General features: G+C 39.3%; 1 pseudogene across 1 annotated transcript; it reads left to right on the top strand.

Moving 5' to 3' along the window:
* Positions 1-12,183: 12,183 nt before the first annotated feature.
* Positions 12,184-18,377, top strand: LOC143849839 (OBERON-like protein; annotated as a pseudogene). The gene is made up of 4 exons (XR_013235883.1): positions 12,184-12,342; positions 12,440-12,487; positions 14,943-16,103; positions 17,589-18,377. The product of XR_013235883.1 is annotated as an OBERON-like protein (transcript).
* The last annotated feature ends 508 nt before the right edge of the window (positions 18,378-18,885 follow it).

Below are 18,885 nucleotides of genomic sequence, written 5' to 3'. Positions count from 1 at the left end.
TCCTCCCACCAACCTCTTTTTACAAGAGAAACTATTCTTTCTTTTCACAAGAGAAACTCCATCTCTCATAAGAGAAAATCTTCTTTCTTAGGATGGGATTTTACTCGCGTGGAAACGAGATAGCAAAACCCAACATAACCCTCTCATCCAGAGCCTTCGACAGTCAAAACATAGCCTCTCATGGTTGTATCCACACCTTCACCTCATGAAGGACCTCCTCTTCACCACAGCTTGATGCTCGTGACTTTTATCAAACCTTTACTCTAAACAGCTCCAATGACAAGTGAAGTGTTAGTACAGGTGCCCTAAGATATGAAATATCATCCAACAAGATATGGAAGATATTATTTTAATATTTAAAAAATAAAATTAAAAAACAAGTCAACTTGTATTAGGAAACAAATTTCCTTGGAGATATGGAATGGAGATGTTATAGGAGATCTTTAGAATTGGATTAGAAAAACAAATTGCAAGGATCCTATATGTATTAGGAAACCTAGTTACATTTGGAAACTAATTTTCTAAAAGATAGCAAAGAGGTGTAATTGGAGATATTATTGGGATTTTATCTAAATCCCAAGAGCTTCTCACACGCCCAACTTGGGCTTGCAAAAACGTCCAACAATTGTTGGACTTTGTATTTTAAAAGTTTAAAAGGTTGCATACAACTTTTTGATAAAAAATTTGTTGAGATCTTTTAGGATTTCAAAAAGGCAAAACAAATACAAAACTTCAAAAAATATATAAGAAGAGTCGGACGTTTGTTTTTGTAAGAAGTATTGTTTTTGGAAACTCTCTCATAAGTGAAAAACCTCTCTCTCTCTCTCTTTCTCCCTCTCCATTACTTCTAGTTGATCACCATTAAAGCTCCATCCTCAACTATTGGATTTCCCATCCAAAGAACTGATTTGGATCAGTTTATAAAAGTAGAACAAAGGTTGTTCTATTTCTTGTGCAAAATCAACAGATCCCATTGGATCAACTAGCGGCGTTTGCGAAGAAGAGTTCGTTCGTGACGATTCGGGAAGTAGATCAAGCAGACGATCTTCTTCGTGGTAACTTCTTCAAATGTATGATTTTATCTATTTATTTTATCTCCAAACTATAATCTAGTTCCTAGAAATCCTTGGCTAAGGGCAAAATTGAAGTATAATTTTTATACTATGTGATTTTATTACGCTGCGCATAGCGATTTTGTCCGGGGGTTATATGACCCTTTCTAACATGAAAGTAACTCATCTTTTCTACAATATATAGTCCCATGCATTAAGTGTTTTGTGCCAAGGCGGTGGAGTTTTGGAGAGTGTGACAGTAGTGGTAACAGGTGGTGGAACTGAGGTTTGAGCATTTCACACATGGCATTACCTTTGGACTATGTGTTTGATAGCTTTCCCAAGTATTATCCTTTGAAGGAACAACAGTGGGATTATCCTCTTTGCAGTGCTGAAATTTTTCTTTTTCTTAAAGACTTCCATGGGAGAGTGAAAAAGAAGGATCCCATTTTGGCCTTTGGCAATTGGAAAGTGGGAGTAGAGTGCCACTAGTTACCAAATATAATTAGGCTTTTAAATTGTAATGGCGAGGCAAAACAAGGAAAGCTTATCTTTATGTTTTGAAAAACCAAAGTATAGATCCTCTCTTCAACCCGAAAAGAGTGTGGCAGGCTGGCAGCAAAAGAAGAGGGCTTTTTCGTGTTGCGTGGGAGTTTTTTTTTTTTTTTTTTGAAGGGTTAAACTCCCACTCAACATGTGGGAGTTGAGAGAAGGGAAAGAAAAAGGGGGGATTGTTTTTTCTCGTATTTTCTAAGGTTTCTCTTTCTACACGATCTTGGTTCAGAGGGCAAGAGAAAGGGTTGCGCGGGGGTTTTTGGGTTGGAGGTTAATCTCGTAGTAATCCTTATATATATATATATATATATATATATATATATGAGAAAATGGTTCCTACACATGTGTGTAGATAAGTTATCTACACACTAGCTTAAAATACAGTGGGTGCCACATTATTTGGGTGATCCAAACCATTCATTTTTAAGGCCCTCACATAGATAGGGTGTCCACAAAAAATCAGATCCATAGGATCATCCTAACCATTCGAATTGTGGAGGCAAAAAATGGACTAACTTGTGAACATCCCTTTTACCTCCACAAATCGTAGGTTTGGGATGATCCTATGGATCTGATTTTTTGTAGACACCCTATCTATGTGAGGGCCTTTAAAATGGATGGCTTGGATCACCCAAACAATGTGGGCCCCCATTGTATTTTAAGCTAGTGTGTAGAGAACTCTCTACACATATGTGTAGGAACCGTTTTCTCTATATATATATGAGGAATATGTTCGTGCGCTTGAGCGTTGGAACCAAATGGTGCGCTTGAGTGCACCATTCACATGGGTCCCACAATTTCTGTGAGGATCCAAACCATTCATTTGCAAGGCCCTATCATAGATAGAGTATGTACCAAAAATCAACTCCATTGAATCATCCTAACCCCTTCAAAAGTGGAGGGCAAAAATGGGCAGATTTGTGGTCTGTCCATTTTGACCTCCACAAATGGATGGGTTAGGATGATCCTATGGAGCTGATTTTTTGTACACACCTTATCTATGTAAGGCCCTTTCTAGTGAATGCTTTGGATCATCCTAACAATGTGGGCCTCATTGGTTTGAGAGCTCAAGCTCACCATAAGGTTCCAACGCTCAAGCTCACAATCATTTTCCTTTATATATATATATATATATATATATATATATATATATATATATATATAATAGAGTTCCTAAGGTGTCACCTCATATAGCTTATATGAGGTGGCGCTTAAAAACATAAGGGGCCCACTTTGTTTGGATGATCTAAAGCATTCATTTGATAGGCCCTCACATAGATAGGGTGTGCCCAAAAAATCAACTTCATAGGATCATCCTAACCCTTCCATTTGTGGATGTTGAAATGGATGGGTATAAACCTCCATAAATCTGCCCATTTTTAACCTTCATAAATGGAAGGGTTAGGATGATCCTATAGACCTGATTTTTATAGCACCATATCCATCTAAGGGCCTTTCAAATGAGTGGTTTCGATCACCCCAAAAATGTGGCCCCCTAACGTTTTGTGAGCGCCACCTCATATAAGCTATATGAGGTGACACCTTAGGAACTATATATATATATATATATATATATATATATATATATATATATATATATATATATATAGAGAGAGAGAGAGAGAGAGAGAGAGAGAGAGAAAGAAAAGTGTAGCTACACATACGTGTAGCTAACTTAGCTACACCAACGGCTTAAAATACAGTGGGCCCCACATTGTTTGGGTGATGCAAACCATTCATTTGATGGGCCCTCATATAGATAGGGTGTGCCCAAAAAATTAGCTTTATAGGATCATCCCATCCCTACGATTTGTGGAGGCAAAAATAGACGCGTAAAAACCTTCACAAATCTGTCCATTTTTGCCTCCACAGTTTGAAGGGTGGGGATGATCCTATAGGGCTGATTTTTTGGGCACGCCCTATCAATGTGAGGGTCTATCAAATGAATGGTTTGGATCACCCAAACAATGTGGGCCCATTGTATTTTAAGCCGTTGGTGTAGCTTCACTTAACTCATATATATATATATATATATATATATATATATATATATATAGGAGGAAAGTGTTGGTGAGCTTAAGCGCCCCAATCACATGGGTCCCACATTTTCTGTGGTGATCCAAACCATTCATTTGTAAGGCCCTATTATAGATAGGGTGTGTACCAAAAATTAGCTCCATATGATCATCCTAACCCCTCCATTTGTGGAGGACAAAAATGAGCAGATTTGTGGACAAATAATGTCTGTCCATTTTGACCTCCACAAATGGATGGGTTAGCATGATCCTATGGAGCTGATTTTTGGTACACACCCCATCTATGTAAGGGCCTTTCAAATGAATGCTTTGGATCATCCTGACAAAGTAGGCCCCAATGTGATTGGGCGCTTAAGCTCACCATAAGTTTGATGAGCTTAAGCTCACCAACACTTTCCTCTCTCTCTCTCTCTCTCTCTCTCTCTATATATATATATATATATATATATATATATATATATATATATATATATATATATATAGAGGAAAATGATTGTGAGCTTGAAGCTCATATAGCTTATATGAGCTTGAGGGCCCAAACACATGTGGGCCCACATTATTAGGATGATCCGAAGCATTCATTTGAAAGGCCCTTACATAGATAGGGTGTGTACAAAAAATCAGCTCCATAGGATCATCCTAACCCATCCAAAAGTGGAGGGCAAAATAGACAGACACCGTTTGCCACAAATCTGCCCATTTTTGCCCTCCGCTTTTGGAGGGGTTAAGATGATCCAATGGAGCTGATTTTTGGTACACACCCTATCTATGATGGGGCCTTGCAAATGAATGGTTTGGATCACCACAAAAAATGTGGGACCCATGTGTTTGGGCCCTCAAGCTCATATAACCTATATGAGCTTCAAGCTCACAATCATTTTCCTCATATATATATATATATATATATATATATAGAGAGAGAGAGAGAGAGAGCGAGAGAGAGAGAGAGAATAGTGTTCATGCGCAGCTGCTCGGATAGCTTATCTGAGCAGCTGCTTCAAAAACTCATGTGGCCCACATTTTTGAGGTGATCCTAAGCATTCATTTGAAAGGCCCTTCCATGGATAGGGTATGTACCAAAAATCAGCCATATAGGATCATCCTAACCCAATCAAAGGTGGAGGGGAAAATGGATAGACATTGTTTCTGACCATTTTTCCCCTCCACAAATGGTAGGGTTAGGATGATCCTAAAGGGCTCATTTTTAGCACACACCCTATCCATGGAAGGGCCTTCCAAATGAATGCTTTGGATCACCCCAAAAATGTGGGGCCACATGAGTTTTTGAAGCAGCTGCTCAGATAAGCTATCTGAGCAGCTGCGCACGAACACTTTTCTTTTATATATATATATATATATATATATATATATAGAGAGAGAGAGAGAGAGAGAAAACAGTTCTACACATATGTGTAAAGAGTTCTCTACACACTAGCTTAAAATATAGTGGGGGCCCACATTGTTTGGGTGATCCAAACCATCCATTTTAAAGGCCCTCACATAGATAGGGTGTCTACAAAAAATCAAATCCAGAGGATTATCCCAACCCTACGATTTGTGGAGGTAAAATGGATGTCTTTAAACCTTCACAAATTAGTCCATTTTTTGCCTCCACAGTTCGAATGGTTAGGATGATCCTACGGATCTGATTTTTTGTGGACACCTTATCTATGAGAGGGCCTTAAAAATGAATGGTTTGGATCACCCAAATAATGTGGCCCCCACTGTATTTTAAGCTAGTGTGTAGATAACTTATCTACACATGTGTGTAGGAACCGTTTTCTCTCATATATATATATATATATATATATATATGAGAAAACGGTTCCTACACATATGTGTAGATAAGTTATCTACACACTAGCTTAAAATACAGTGGGGGCCACATTATTTGGGTGATCCAAACCATTCATTTTTAAGGCCCTCACATACATAGGGTGTCCACAAAAAATCAGATCCATAGGATCATCCTAACCATTCAAACTGTGGAGGCAAAAAATGGACTAATTTGTGAAGGTTTAAAGACATCCATTTTACCTCCACAAATCGTAGGGTTGGGATGATCCTATGGATCTGATTGTTTGTAGACACCCTATCTATGTGAGGGCCTTTAAAATGGATGGCTTGGATCACCCAAACAATGTGGGCCCACACTGTATTTTAAGCTAGTGTGTAGAGAACTCTCTACACATATGTGTAGGAACCGTTTTCTCTATATATATATATATATATATATATATATATATGAGGAAAATGATTGTGAGCTTGAAGCTCATATAGCTTATATGAGCTTGAGGGCCAAATACATGTGGGCCCACGTTGTTATGATGATCCAAAGCATTCATTTGACAGGCCCTTACATAGATAGGGTGTGTACAAAAAATCAGCTCCATTGGATCATCCTAACCCATCCAAAAGTGGATGGCAAAATGGACAAACACCGTTTGCCACAAATCTGCCCATTTTTGCCCTCCGCTTTTCGAGGGGTTAGGATGATACAATGGAGCTGACTTTTGGTACACACCCTATCTATGATGGGGCCTTGCAAATGAATGGTTTGGATCACCACAAAAAATGTGGGACCCATGTGTTTGGGCCCTCAAGCTCATATAAGTTATATGAGCTTCAAGCTCACAATCATTTTCCTCTATATATATATATATATATATATATATATATATATATATATATATATAATCAGATCCGTAGGATCATCCTAACTCTTCGAACTGTGGAGGCAAAAAATGGACTAATTTGTGAAAGTTTAAAGACATCCATTTTACCTCCACAAATCGTAGGGTTGGGATGATCCTATGGATCTGATTTTTTGTAGACACCCTATCTATGTGAGGGCCTTTAAAATGGATGGCTTGGATCACCCAAACAATGTGGGCCCCACTGTATTTTAAGCTAGTGTGTAGAGAACTCTCTACACATATGTGTAGGAACTGTTTTTTCTCTCTCTCTCTCTCTCTCTCTATATATATATATATATATATATATATAAAACTTATCTACACATGTGTGTAGGAACCGTTCTCTCATATATATATAAGGAAAGTGAAGCTACACCGCCGGTGTAGCTAACTTAGCTACACCGCCTGCTTAAAATACAATGGGCCCACATTGTTTTGGTGATCCAAACCATTCATTTGATTGGCCCTCACATAGAAAGGGTGTCCACCAAAAATCAGCTCCATAGGATCATCCCAACCCTTCAAACTGTGGAGGCAAAAATGGACAAATTTGTGAAGGTTTTTACACGTTCATTTTTGCCTCCACAAATCGTAGGGTTGGGATGATCCTATGGAGCTGATTTTTGGTGGACACCCTATCTATGTGAGGGCCAATCAAATGAATTCTTTGGATCACCAAAACAATGTGGGCCCATTGTATTTTAAGTCGGCGGTGTAGCTTCAGTCTCCTCTCTCTCTCTCTCTCTCTCTCTCTCTCTATATATATATATATATATATATATATATATATATATATATATATATATATGAGAGAGTATTTCCTACACACTTGTGTAGGTAAGTTACCTATACACTATCTTAAAATACAGTGGGGGCCCACATTATTTGGGTGATCCAAACCATTCATTTGAATGGTCCTCACATAGATAGAGTGTCCACAAAAAATCAGATCCATAGGATCATCCTAACCATTCAAACTATGGAGGCAAAAAATGGGCTAATTTGTGAAGGTTTATACACGTCCATTTTACCTCCACAAATCGTAGGGTTGGGATGATCCTATGGATCTGATTTTTTGTAGACGCCCTATCTAAGTGAGGACCATTCAAATGAATTGTTTGGATCACCCAAACAATGTGGGCCCCCACTGTATTTTAACGTAGTGTGTAGGTAACTTACCTACACAAGTGTGTAGGAAATGTTTTCTCTCTCTCTCTCTCTCTCTCTCTCACTCTCTCTCTCTCTCTATATATATATATATGTATATATATATATATATGAGGAAAGTGTTGGTGAGCTTAAGCGCCCCAATCACATGGGTCCCACATTTTCTGTGGTGATCCAAACAATTCATTTGCAAGGCTCTATCATAGATAGGGTGTGTACAAAAAATCAGCTCCATAGGATCATCCTAACCCCTCCATTTGTGGAGGACAAAAATGGGCAGATTTGTGGACAAATAATGTCTGTCCATTTTGACTTTCACAAATGGATGGGTTAGGATGATCCTATGGAGCTGATTTTTGGTACACACCCCATCTATGTAAGGGCCTTTCAAATGAATGCTTTGGATCATCCTAACAAAGTAGGTCCCAATGTGATTGGGCGCTGAGCTTAAGCTCACCAAACACTATATATATATATATATATATATATGAGGAAAGTGTCTCTAGTCTCTCCCCTAGATAAGCTTATCTACTCCTCCCTTTAAAAAAACACAGTGGGCCCACGTTGTTTGGATGATCCAAAGCATTCATTTGATAGGTCCTAACATAGATAGGGTGTGCCCAAAAAATCAGCACCAAAGGGTCATCCTAGAACTTCGTTTTGTGGTGCCTTGTGGTACCCAGAATGGACACATATAAACGTCCACGTTTATATGCGTCCATTTTGGACACGGTGTGCCCAGCAAAACGAAGTTTTAGGATGACCCTTTGGTGCTGATTTTTTGGGCACACCCTATCTATGTTAGGACCTATCAAATGAATGCTTTAGATCATCCAAACAGCGTGGGCCCACTGTGTTTTTTTAAAGGGAGGAGTAGATAAGCTTATCTAGGGGAGAGACTAGAGACACTTTCTTCTATATATATATATATATATATGAGAAAACAGTTCCTACACATATGTGTAGAGAGTTCTCTACACACTAGCTTAAAATACAGTGGGGGCCCACATTTTTTGGGTGATCCAAGCCATCCATTTTAAAGGCCCTCACATAGATAGGCTGTCTACAAAAAATCAGATCCATAAGATCATCCCAACCCTACGATTTGTGGAGGTAAAATGGATGTCTTTAAACCTTCACAAATTAGTTCCTAAGGTTAGGAACTAATCTACACTTATCTACACATGTGTGTAGGAACCGTTCTCTCTCTCTCTCTCTCTCTCTCTCTCTATATATATATATATATATATATATATATATGAGAATAGAGTTCCTAAGGTGTCACCTCATATAGCTTATATGAGGTGGCGCTCACAAAACATAAGGGGCCCACATTTTTGGGGTGATCAAAACCACTCATTTGAAAGGCCCTTAGATGGATATGGTGCCTACAAAAAATCAAGTCCATAGGATCATCTTAACCCTTCCATTTATGGAGGTTAAAAATGGGCATATTTATGGAGGTTTATACCCATCCATTTCAACCTCCACAAATGGAAGGGTTAGGATAATCCTATGAAGTTGATTTTTTGGGCACACCCTATCTATGTGAGGGCCTATCATATGAATGCTTTGGATCATCCAAACAAAGTGGGCCCCTTATGTTTTTAAGCGCCACCTCATATAAGCTATATGAGGTGACACCTTAGGAACTCTATTCTCTCTCTATATATATATATATATATATATGAGCAAAGTGTTCCTGCGCAGCTGCTCAGTTAGCTTAACTGAGCAGCTGCCCCAAAAAACTCATGTGGCCCCATATTTTTTGGGTGATTCAAAGCATTCATTTGATGGGCCCTTCCATGGATTGGGTGTGTACCAAAAATCAGCTCCATTGGATCACCAATGGGTGTCCATTTGTGGGGCAAAAAATGGACAGATACTGTTTGTCCACAAATCTGTCCATTTTTTGCCCCACAAATGGACACCCTAAGGTGATCCAATGGAGCTGATTTTTTGTGGACACCCTACCCATGAAAGGGCCCATCAAATGAATGCTTTGGATCCCACTCAAAATGTGGCCACATGAGTTTTTGGGGCAACTGCTCAGTTAAGCTAACTGAGCAGCTGCGCAGGAACACTGCCCTATATATATATGAGAATAGAGTTCCTAAGGTGTCACCTCATATAGATTATATGAGGTGGCGCTCACAAAACATAAGGGGCCCACATTTTTGGGGTAATCGAAACCACTCATTTGAAAGGCCCTTAGATGGATATGGTGCCTACAAAAAATCAGGTCCATAGGATCATCCTAACCCTTCCATTTATTGGGCACACTCTATCTATGTGAGAGCCTATCAAATGAATGTTTTGGATCATCCAAACAAAGTAGGCCCCTTATGTTTTTTTGCCTTCACAGTTTGAAGGGTTGGGATGATCCTACCTAGCTGATTTTTTGGGCACACCCTATCAATGTGAGGGCCTATCAAATGAATGTTTTGGATCACCAAAACAATGTGCGCCCATTGTATTTTAAGCCGGCGGTGTAGCTAAGTTAGCTACACCGGCAGTGTAGCTTCACTTTCCTCATATATATATATATATGAGAAAAGAGAAGGTACTCCCTGGAGTAGATAACTTATCTACTCCCTACCTTAAAATAACAGTTGGGGCTACATTGTTTGGGTGATCCAAAGCATTCATTTGATGGGCCCTCACATAGATAGGGTGTGCCCAAAAAATCAGCTCGATAGGATCATCCTAACCTTATGAACTATGGAGGCAAAAATGGACGTGTATAAACCTGCACAAATCTGTCCATTTTTTGCCCCCACAGTTCATAGGGTTAGGATGATCTTATTGAGTTGATTTTTTGGGCACACCCTATCTATGTGAGGGCGCATCAAATGAATGCTTTGGATCATCCAAACAATGTGGCCCCAACTGTTATTTTAAGGTAGGGAGTAGATCAGTTATCTACTCCAGGGAGTACCTTCTCTTCTCTCTCTCTCTCTCTCTCTCTCTCTCTCTCTCTCTCTCTCTCTCTCTCTCTCTCTCTCTCTATATATATATATATATATATATATATATATATATATATATATAATTTTTTTTCTTTCTCAAAGTGAAGATTTTGTTCCCGCCCGTGGATATAAGCATATTAGCTAAACTATGTAAAACTGCAGTTTACATTTTGTGGTTTCTATTTATTTTTACTTTTCATTTATTTGTGCACAACCGAATCAATTTACCCCACTGATTTTCTCAGCAAGTAGTATCAGAGCTGTGGTTGGAGTGAGCATCATTGGGTTGAGATTAGAGCGATCTCGGGTGTCGTCTTTGTTAGATTACGATTAGTGTGATTGTCATAGGTATAGAGAGATCGTCAAAGAAATTCTTGTTTGAGGTGGAGCTCCGCATCGAGGGTGATATGAGATAACTGTAAAATCAAGTTTTACCTAGTTCAACATTAATATATTTGACGGAAAGGACAATTTCACCCTATGGTAGATGAAAGTGACAGACATCCTCATTCAATAAATGCGTTGAAGAAAAAATATGAGAAGCCATAGAAAATGACAAATGTCGAGAGAGGGAAGGGAAGATAATGTCTCTTTCGTGCTTCTTCCTAAAAGACACTTATCAGGCCCCACTTCTGTTTCACTTCATTTGATCTTCGTCTGATCTGATGTTTATTTGAGACAGGAAGATGACCATGTGGTCCCCTCATGATGTTCTACAAGATCAACAGTCTTGATTTCACTTCACCCTATGCCTCCTTGTAGGACCCGTAAATTGCCTTTCACCATTGATTGTAAAAGCCATTTAACATATTGCCAATGGGCCCACCCACCCACTCTTAATATGATCCAAAGCATTCATCCAGGATCCCACTAAAGATCCTGCCTTCAAAAATTCACACCAATTAGACAATCCTAATTAACATTCATGATCGAAATCCAACGTCCAATTTTAGTCGGTATCTCAACAATGAACGGTCAAGATCATCGTGACAGATCATTTGCATGCGGGCCCCATCACTTAGCCCAAAGGTCAAACAAGAGGAACTGCCGTTGCCAAAGTCGTCGGAGTGTCGGAGATTGGGACGGCCAAGTCATTACGCGGTAATAAAAGACAGAAATAAATATGACCGGTCAACTTTTGTCAGCCACCGGTAAATCCGGTCACATCGCCCTTATCTTCCATGATAAAAAACAGGACAATAATTGTTTCGCCCCACTGTAGGATAATGCGCCCCACTGCTAACGTGATTTGACGTCAAAAAGCGTTAAAGTCTGCCCACTATTCCCGTTAACAGGGGGCGCATTATCCTACAGTGGGGCAAAAATATCATGTCCCTAAAAACGGGAAGTGGAAATTGGGAACTGATGATATATTCTCCCCCCATTCTTCCCTAAGCCACCCCTATCGGCCCTTCTTTTTTACACTAGTAGGAATGTCCAGGGAAAAATAGGGGCGGGGGAAGGGGGAATATATCATTTCCCGTTGAAATTGTAGCTGTTCTTTTGTTCAGGAGATGATAAATTCGCACCCCCTGTTGGATTATTCGCACCCACTTTAACGCTTTTTTGCCGTGGAAAAGAACGGTAACGTGAATAGACTTTTTTAACGCTTTTTGACGTCAATTCTCACGTTCAAGCGGTGCGAACAATCCTACAGGGGGTGCGAATTTACCATATCCCCTTTTGTTTTTGTTTGTCTCTTTCTTTCCAGTTGTCTTCGTTGGACTGAGGTTTTTCAGACCATTTCTGTCTCCGCTCTGAAAGAAAGAAGAAAAATCTCCCTTTTCCTTCTCTTTCCTCTACAGTTTGGATTCGATCTGGAGCTTTTTTCCTGGAATTTATTTTCCTAGGAAAGATTTTTCTCTAGGTAATTCTCATTCCTCTTCTAATTGGTTTTTTTTTGTTGGAATTTCAGGTTTCTAGGGTTTCAAATCTGATGAATCATTTGTTTTCTGGTTTTCTAGGGCTTTGGTTAGGGTTTTGAAGGTATTTTCTGGAGTTTGCTTAGCCTGGTGAGTTATGGGCTTCTTGATGTTTCTTTTTGTGTGGAGATTTTTGTGTTGTAGGGTTTGCTTGATGTTGAATAGTTGAATTTTTTGGTTGTTTTGGTTTTCTAGGGTTTTAAACGTTGGTGTTTAGGGTTTTGGTTTCTATCGAATAGTAGGATATTGGGAAATTAGGGTTTTGAGGGGATTCTTGTGGAGTTTTCATTGACTGTTGAGATCACAAGAATTTTATAATCCAGGATTGTAAAATCCTGTATTTTACAAGCTAAAACTTGGATTTTGTAAGCTGAAACCTGGATTTTATAAGTTAAAACCTAGATTGTGGATTTTCAGGATTGTAAAATCCAGGAGTTTACCAAGCTTATAAAATCCAAGTTTTAGCTTGCAAAATCCTGGTGTTTACCTTCCTGGATTATAAAATCCATGTATCTAAACGGCCCATTTATGGGTTGAGAAGAAGTTGTTTATGTGAAAATTTGGATTTTCCATGGTTTGGTTTCCACAGGACGGTGGGTTTTCCATGGAAGTTAGATTTTCCAGGGATTTGTTTTGAGCCGTAGTTGGAAAGTTTGTTTTCCCCTTTTTGGTATAGGTTTTAAGTTTACTGAAGTTGGCTCTCATAGAATCATGGGTTTGTTTATTTTTTCTATTAGTTTGTGAATGGAGGATGGACTTTGCTGTTTTGCGTTCCTTATTAATAGTGATTGTCGCGATTTCAGTGATGCACTGAAGAACTAGATGGAAATCTTGTTCCTCTTGTGGAAATTTAAGTTTTCTATGGATTCATAGCTTTTAGTCATTGATTTGTTTATGGATTTGTTAGTGTTGGAATGGAGAGTGTAGTCTGTTGTAATTGTGTTCCCATGTGTTGATTTCAAGTAGTCGCCACAATTTCAACCTTGCGATGAAGCTCTAGCTTTAAATGCTGTTACTTTTATGGAAATTTAGGTTTTGTAGGTTTCCTTTCTATGGATTTGTAGTTTAGTGATTGTTTCTTTTGAGTTTTATTGATGTTGAAATGGCTTGTAATCCATTGTCTTTTCCTTCCCAAGTTCTGATATCTCAGTGTTTGTCTTGATCTCAATCCCGTTGTGAAGTTCTTGCTTGAATTGTTGTTATTTTTTGTGTGAATTTATAATTTTATAGGGTATGTTTTGTATTAACTCATATGTTGATTGTTGGTTTCTTTGTCTGTAGAAATGAATTTTTGTTGTTTTTGCATCGCCAAGTTCTGATTTTTCAACTAATTGTTCCAATTATGATCTTGTGATGACCTTCTGTTGGATGTTTTGTCTTGAAACCATAGTGAAGCTATTTTTATGGTAGTAAATTAGTAATTTATTGTAGGTTCTCTCTGAGTCAAAATCATGTGTAAAGATTGTAATGAGTTTGTTTTTGTTTTGTTTGTTGAAAAATTAGTTTTTTCATGGTTATCATGTTTTCAAATTTAAGGGTGTTTCTACTTTAAACTTTTGTATTTCAAGCTTACAATCTTCTTACTTCAAATTGGACAATATTTTCATTAAGGACTGGCGATTTATATCATGTGATGGTCATATTACTAAATTACTAATCAAATGGCATCTTGCCTCTGGAAAATTGCCATATTCTGTGGTCGACATCCTTTGGAACTGGTTCATGGTCATCTCTGAGAGGAGACACAGAATGCGTATTCAATCAATGTGGTCTCCGCCACCTGAAGGATGGTTTAAATTAGATTTTGATAGTAGCTCACGTGGTAACCCTGGTAAGGCGGGAGTAGGCGGGCTCATACGGGATCACCAGGGGAATGCGACGCAAATGAGGCTGAGGTCACAGCTCTCCTCCACGGTTTGAAATGGTACGTAAAGCATAACCTTGCTCCATTAATCATTGAAGGCGACTCTGCGAACACTATCACTTGGGCCCTGAACAAGAATGTCGGACCGTGGAGGTTGGCCAACAAAATCGATGAAATCCGGGATCTGGTCAACCTGCTTCGACCATTGATCGTTCACATGAAGCGATCTGCCAATGACCGTGCGGATATATTAGCAAAGGAGGGCGTTGATCGTGCTACTCTCTGTGTTGTAGAGAATTCCCCTGAATAGGGCTTTTTCTGCTTCTTCTTGCATGTACTGACATATTCATTTGGGGACGTCTCGTCCCCTTGTATCGACTATGTTTTTCGTGCAATAAAATCGTTAATTCTCAAAAAAAATAAAATTGTGATGGTCATATTATGATGCAGAATTTTGTATTTTATCTCACCTGACTATTTGATTTGATTCATGAACTAATTCTCTTTTATCTTCGAACTTTCTATTCTGCATTTGACTTGGGATGACTCAAAGTCCATCTTGAATCATCTGTATATTTTTATGATAAGAAATATGGACTGGGAAAACTTAGTTATTCATGAATGATCTAATTAAAGAGTAGTATGAGCTTTTTAGTGAAATAGCTTATTCTTTGATTGCAGGATACAGGGTTTAATTATTTCTCATGGGGACCTCTTCTGGTGCAAACTTCCACCAACAACAACCTCCGAAAATGCTACCTCCACGTCAGCAACCAAGACCTGGAGGACTACAGACTTCTTTATCCTTAGTTTCCTCAGACGCTTGTGAGTCCCCTGATATTCAGGAGCCAGGCTCGAATTCGGAGCAAGTTCGTGAGTCCCCATCAGAGAGTGCTAGCTCTCATGAAACCTGGCCCACTGCTGAAATTCACATGCCAAAGAATGTGGATAAAGAGAAAGAAGAACGCAATTTCCCTGAGGGTTTAGTTATTCACCGTGTTTCTAGTACAGATAAGATATCTCTGCCGAATGTAGCTAGAGAAAGGGTCGAAATAATTTCCGAACGTATGCATGCCCAGCCGGAAGAGCTTCTAGAGGAGCTTAAAAGCGAGCTTCGGGTAATTCTTGAAGGGACAGGTGGTTCGCAGAATAAAGAAGAGTTTTTACTCCTGCAGAGGCTTGTTCAGAGTAGGACTGATTTGTCAGCTAAGACGTTAATTAGAGCTCATCGAGTACAGCTGGAAATTCTTGTTGCGATAAATACTGGAATTCAAGCGTTTCTACATCCAAATATCAGTCTCTCTCAGACTTTCCTCATTGAGGTATTTGCGTACAAGAGGTGCAGAAACATAGCATGCCAAAACCCTCTACCTGCCGATGATTGTACCTGTGAAATATGCACTAATAGAAATGGCTTTTGCAATCTTTGCATGTGTGTGATTTGTAATAAATTTGATTTTGAGGTGAACACGTGCCGTTGGATTGGATGCGATTTGTGCTCTCATTGGACCCACACAGATTGTGCAATTCGTGTTGGACGAATTGGAATGGGCCAATGTTCTAAGAGCGGAGTGGGGCCTGCTGAAATGCTTTTTAGGTGCCAAGCTTGCAATAGGACCTCTGAGTTGTTGGGGTGGGTTAAAGATGTGTTTCAACACTGTGCACCAGGCTGGGACCCGGAGGCCCTGATGAGGGAACTTGACTTTGTTAGTAGAATTTTTCGCGGAAGTGAGGACCCTAGAGGAAGAAAACTGCATTGGAAGTGTGAGGATCTCATCAAAAAGATGAAGAATGGAGTTGCGGAGTCTACAGCTTGCAAAGTGATGTTGCTGTTCTTCCAAGGTACTGGTGCACATAATCATTATGCCTCTTCCTAGTAATACCTCTTTCCTCTGCTAAAAGTCACATCTTATTCTGAATGAACTTGCATAAAGTAATTAAAAAACCAAAACCTTTGGTTGCTTTAGGTATATCAAATGACATTTGTTTTTGCTATTAGATGGTGCCAAATTGATGCACATCTCTTTTCCTCGATTCACATTCGGATGCGTTCTTCCACAATCCTTGTTTGTATGCTTCCTTTTCCATCAACTGCTAGGGTTGAGCAGTGTGAAACAACTAATTGCTCCAAAAGCTTAAGCTGTTGGAGATGGTATTATTTAATCTTTTATACTTTAAAAATTATGTTGACACTGGTTCCTCTTATACTTCATTATCATTTAGAGGAACCATAGGCTCTCTTTTATATTTATGAAATTCGCCATCCCTTTTGAGCAGTTAGATGGTGGTAATGCGAATCTGCTAACATGGCCTGTTCTAAGTTGTTTGTAATGCCAATATCTTGGCTAATTTATATGGTATTTATTTTGATGCTTTCTGTGGTACCAGCATATGGTTGATCAATACAATAAAATCGGGATTTTGTTCTAAAAACAATAAAATCCGGATTTAGTCACAGGATTATTGCTATAAATGAGTACTAAAGTTAGGCATATGATATAGGTCTTTTACTTCCATATGAGTGTGATTGTCAATATATTTTCCTTGCCAAGAATAAAAACCATGATGTTTCATTCTCATCCTAGTATTCAGTATGAATTCAGTGTCGTTGTGCGAGTTCCACTGAAGTATTTCATATACCATGGTTGGTTTTATAAAAGTTCTTTTTATTCAAAGTATGTCTCTTTCCCATTTATGTTTATTTTGTCATCAAAAAGTAGACAATTGGTTAGTTATCAGAACTACTGATAAAAAGGTCTATCCTTTTTTGTTTTGAGTGTCCAAAAGTATTTAGTCTCACTAAATTGTGATTGAAATTGACTCGGTTTTGATGAGGGCCTGAGCCCAAGTTGACCAGAATCTCAATCAAATCAATTCAATTTTTCTTTTTCAGTTTTGTTCTATGTAATAATTTACACTCAACTCAACTCAACTAAGCCTCCCACCCCACCACACACACATACACGCACACCTCCCTCTTTGCTTATATGCCCTTTCCTTCTTGTGAATGACCAATTTAGCAGAACTTCTCCTTGTTAAAAAATATCCTTGCGGTATTGGGTTGGTTTGTCCTGATTTATGGTAATTCCCAATGTTCTAAAAAGAATTTTGATATTATTTTTGCATGGTTGTATTCCAACTTCAATATCAAGTGGGCTAGTCACCTTAGATTTTGTTTGTTTTACTTGGGTCGTCACGTCCTCACATAACTTCTACTCTTGATTGTCTCACTTTTTTTCCGTTAATGGGAAATTCCCCATCTCACATAGAAAAAGATTCTTTTTACTTGTTCCTTTTTTATACAGTGCCCTTTTCCTTGTCTTGCAGAGCTCGAAAATGACCTTTCAAAAAACCTTGAAACTGAAGAAGGGGGGCGGTTGATAGCTCCACAGGAGGCATGCAACAAAATTGCAGAGGTGGCTCAGGAGGCTCTAAGAAAGATGGAGATGGTGGCAGAGGAGAAGATGCATATGTTCAAGAAAGCCCGTTTAGCAGTCGAGGCCTGTGATCGGGAGCTAGAGGACAAGTCCAGAGAGGTAGCAGAGCTACAAATGGAAAAGCAGCACAAAAAGCAGCAAATCGACGAGTTGGAGAGGATCGTGAGGCTTAAGCAGGCGGAGGCTGACATGTTCCAGCTCAAGGCCAGCGAGGCAAGACGAGAGGCTGAGAGGCTTCAAAGGATTGCCCTAGCCAAGTCGGAGAAGGCAGAGGAGGAATATGCTAGTAGGTATCTTAAGCTTAGGTTAAACGAGGCCGAGGCAGAGAAGCAATATTTATTTGAGAAGATAAAGCTTGAGGAGAGCTCACGTACCTCCTCACAGATGAGTGGTGGGAGTGACCTTCACAGATGCTAATGTTGTGCAAGATCCAGGACTTACTGAAGAATGTTTATAATGTGCCTCCGAAGTCGGAAGGGCCGTCTAATGACCACCACCCTCTTGGTTCACTGCCTTGAAGAATGGTGGTATGTGGCTCCTACTTTGTACTGTATGATTTAGGTGTGTAGCCTATTGCTCTACTAAGTAAATGAATGCTATTGTTCTATGATGTGGTCTTTGAACGGTCATCCATGTGCTTACCTATTCCAAGGAAGGTTTGGTTATCTTTCAGTTAAAACCTCTCTACATGCTTTCTAACTTTTCATGCTCATGAGTGCATGCATTTGCTGATTGCTACACACAGGCATATACATGAAAAACTGATGTATCCACCTTCATTTACATGCTTATATGCATTTGTTGTTTTTATATTGATGCATGCATCACACATCCACTTGCACTTACTCTCTCACAACTGAAACAAAATGAAAGCCTAAACCCAACTTGGACATTTCCAGCTGTACATTGCAACAGCATAAGGCTTACAAAGAAGAACCTGAGGACAGCGGCACCAACCCAAGCTGAATTATCCTTAGCCAAAGAGATCTCAGGAATGGTCCCATTTGAGCTATGAGAAGCCTTCGGACATTCCCGCATATTACTTCCTGCTCGAAAGGTTGCTGCCGTTGGCCAAAGTAGGCTGAGGAGCTGGCAAAGATGCAACGAGAGTAACTGTGAGTGTGACAAAAGGAGTCATGGGTGCGACAAGAGGAGGTGCCTTGGGACAACAAGAGCAGCCTAGTTGT

This window comes from Tasmannia lanceolata, unplaced genomic scaffold (genome assembly GCF_043159265.1).
Source record: "Tasmannia lanceolata isolate RefF3 unplaced genomic scaffold, GAP_Taslan_0.1 ptg000018l, whole genome shotgun sequence".
Lineage (NCBI taxonomy): Eukaryota > Viridiplantae > Streptophyta > Magnoliopsida > Canellales > Winteraceae > Tasmannia > Tasmannia lanceolata.
The sequence above is the reverse complement of the archived record's forward strand: the minus strand, read 5'-3'. Positions and strand labels throughout refer to the sequence as shown.